The sequence below is a fragment of the Canis lupus genome, chromosome 22 (genome assembly GCF_003254725.2).
Source record: "Canis lupus dingo isolate Sandy chromosome 22, ASM325472v2, whole genome shotgun sequence".
Classification (NCBI taxonomy): domain Eukaryota; kingdom Metazoa; phylum Chordata; class Mammalia; order Carnivora; family Canidae; genus Canis; species Canis lupus.
The window spans coordinates 60,848,753-60,852,516 of NC_064264.1; positions in this window are offsets into that span (position 1 = coordinate 60,848,753).

The following is a 3,764-nucleotide window of genomic DNA, read 5'->3' on the forward strand; positions in this document are numbered from 1 at the left end:
CCAGGAGGAACACCTGTGAGCCTCGGATAAGGAACCGGGTGGGTTCCCCACAAGATGCCCAGTCTCTGAATCTGAGCGCCCGCCTGCCCTCAGGGTGCTTCCATCAAACAGCAAACGCCCTTCCTGCCCCTGTAGGTGGGGCCTCGCCCTCATTGTCCCGAGGCCACAGGCCACAGCTGGACCTGCCCCAGAGCACCTGGCCTCTGGGTCACTGTGGGGGCCTTTCTCTTGAGGGCAAGCCACTGTCCCCAGGCCACAGTGCTACCCCCTCCACACTCTCGCACCCCCTGCTCCCTCTTGTTGGGCACGTGACCCCATCCAGGCTTTTCCCTTATACATGGAAGGGCCTTACTGGAATCTGTGTGGGGCTTGTGTTTAGCAAAAGCTGGGTATGGTGTTCCTGCTCTGGACCCTCCAGACTCAGGCGCCTCACCCACATTTTCCTTGGAGAACAGGTTCTGCACACCCTGCGGGAAGTCACCCTAGAGTTTTTCCTCCATGAAGTCCTTACAGAAGAAAAACAGGTTTTGGAAGTTGGCAGATCCACTGTGCAGCATGGTGAGAGCTGCAGGGAGCCCCAAATTATGGAAGGAGCAGGTGGCTTGCATGTGGCTTATAGAATCAGAGCACTGACATGTGCTGGTGTTTCTCCTTCTTCCAATACAGATTTTGAATGTCAGGTATTCTTCAGGTTCTGGGCATTGCAAGAAACTTACAAGTTGGTTTTGGAGACATTACTTCATAATGAGATAAAATGAATTTTTTTAAAAAAGATTTATTATTTATTTTAGAGCGAGAGGGACAGACAGAGAGAATGTGAGCTTGCATGCACAGGCAGGGGAAGAGGGGGCAGAGGGAGAGAGAATCTCAAGCACCCTCCCTGCTGAGTGCAGATCCCAGTGTGAGGCTCCATCTCATAACCCTGAGAACACGACCTGAGCTGAAATCATGAGTTGCTCACTTAACCCACTAAGCCACCCAGGTGCCCCTAAAGTGAACAATTTAAAAAAATATATTTTATTTTTTTGACACAGAGAGAGAGAGAGCATGAGTCAGGGGCAGGGCAGAGGGAGGAGCAGAGCCCCCACTGAGCAGGGACCTTGATGCAGGACTGGATCCCAGGACCCCGGGATCATGACTTGAGCTGAAGGCAGACACTTCAGTGACTGAGCCACCCAGGCACCCCTAAAATGACCATTTTTAAGAACAAATATTGTGACACAACATATTCTATGATAACCCTCAGAGGTACTGCAGGAGGGGGAGAAGGTGCTTCTCTCCGGGCAGGTGCACGAAGCACCCGCCCTCATCAGGAAGCCAAGAGTGAGATACAGGCTGCTCTGCTTCAACCTGCCGCAGTGGACAGATGGACAGACAAGTCCTCGGGGAGGGCAGGAGGACGCCAGCTCAAGACAGGCACCACACTCGGCACACACCCCCACCATTCTTTCTCCTGTTCTTCCTTTTCTAGTAGAAGCTCTACGTTTTAGTGTTGTTAGGGGGGTGCTAGGGCTGAGAACTACAGCCCAGGTGGTGTGGTTACAGGCGGTCATGTTCATGGGGTCCTGGAGCCAGATGTCCGAGGTCCAGGCAGGGCCTTGTCCTCCCCATGGCCACCCCATGCATGTGTACACCCTCGTCGCCTCTTCTCACTAGGACACCGATCATGTGGATCTGGGCTCAGCCTACTGACCTGTTTTACCCGGCTCACTTTTTCAGGCTGTGTCTCCAAATGCAGTCACACCAGAAATACCCCTACTGTTGAGAAGTGATGGCACCGTCAACTCTGGGCTGTCAGAGCAATAATATGAAGAAAGATGTCCCAGATTCATGGGAGGACAGTCGCACACCCAGAGAAACCTGCGTCACGTCCACCTAAAGTAGGGCTGACACACCTGTCCTTGTTCCGTAAGTGCGCGCATCCTGCGTTTCAGCTCACAGCCCGATCTGGATGCACAGGAAACACTGAGACCCAGATTTCAGTGAACAGATCGTGAGGGGACGCTTTCGCCCTGAGAATCTCCCTCGGAGAGACTGTTGGGCAGGAAGAGCACTGGTTTCTGTGCTTTCCCCTTGGAGCCTCGCTGACACCCCTCCCCCGCCCCGGGGCATGAGGTGCCATCGCCTTGGACGCAAAGCAGGTCCCGGGGCTTCAGGACAAGCACAGCGGAGACCGGGAGACGTGGGGAGGCCTGGGGAGGCCTGGGAGACGGCCTTGGAGGCAGGTCTCCACAATCGACGCTGTGTTCCCGCTGTGAGTTCGGACTCCAGATGGTCCCCCGGAACCCGGAGCTGGGTTGGTAGCGAGCAGCTGCGCCTACCCCAGGACTCTCGGGAGGCTCTCCTTGCAGAAGGAACAAGCGAGCCCGCAGAGGCAGAGCGCAGAAGGGCGTTTATTTTTAGAGGCTTGCTGGCATTTCCACTGGCCGCCCCAGGGCCCAGGGCAGACGCAGTCCCTTCACCCTGGCACATCCCCGTCCCGTGCGCTGATGTCCAGGCCAAGTGCCGACCCCTCCCGCTTTCAAAACGCTCTTCAGTTTTGGTGACAATGGGACAGGAAGGGCCCCTCGGAGCATGCTGACGGGACAATGGGTTCACCAAAGCCACGGTGAAGAGAAGCGTACAGAAGAGAGGGTGTCCGTGCACAGCCTGCTGGATGGGATTCCAGGGGCCTGCAACCGGGAGCGGAGTCCCCTCCTACAGTGAGTGGTTCTCAGAAAAGCTGGGGGGCAGAGGTACCAATCGGGTCATAGGCTGGGGAGCAGACACAAGTTGGGGAGGAAGGGCCCTAGGGCCGGAGCGGGTGGCCCTACAGTGGCCAGATGTGTTTGTGGGCGTTCACACAGGGAACTGGTGGTGTGAGCTACTGCGGCCCCCACCCTGCAGCCCTCGCTCACACAGCATCTGTGCGCATCTCACAGACCAGAGTGCGGGCTGAGGAGCAGGGTTGCGCCCAGGCGGGCAGAGCAGACCCACGACGGCGCGTCTGAGCACACCGGACTGGGGATGAGGCTCCAGTCGGTCAGCCCAGAAGTCCCAGGCCAGCGCCAGGGAGCTCCTGTCACCCACAGAGAGGGAGTACGGAGCCTGGACGGGCAGCTCTCCAATGACACCTGCCGGCCAGAGCACCCTCCTTCCCACTGTGACAGTACCTGCCGGGCTTGCCAGGCCGTGCTGGGTGCTGGGCGCTGAGTGCTGAGTGCTGAGCGCTGAGTGCTGGGCCTTCACTCGGTGTCTGTGACTCCCCACCCAGCTCAAGCAGCGAGTTCATTTCAGGGCGGGGCAAACGGAGCAGGTGTGTGCGCACACTCCCTTCTCCCCCTCCCAGGCACCCCCACAGGTGCACACACACACACACACGCACACGCACACGCACGCACGTCCCCCGAGGCCGTGTGGCCCGCCTGCCCGCTGACACTGCGGAGCTCTCTCCGGGAACCCCACGGAAGGCCGGCTTCGGGGAGGGCTGGGGAAGCCTGCGTGTCTGCCGCCAGCCACGGGAAAGGCCCCTCCGCGGGGGGCACAGCTGAGAGTGTGGTCACCAAAGGGTGCGGCTTTGGGGTCCGGCCTCACCGGTGTGTCCAGCAAGTGCCCGAGCTGAAGCCGAGCTGAAGCCGGGGTGTGGCCGGCCCCCCCCCGCACAGCCTCGGCACGCCCGGAGCTCCCCCTCGCGGACAGAGCGGGAAGGTACCGCTAGACCCACTGGGCGACACGCTCGAGTCCTCGCCCGAGTCCTCAGGGACACCAAGATCACCCACCTTGCC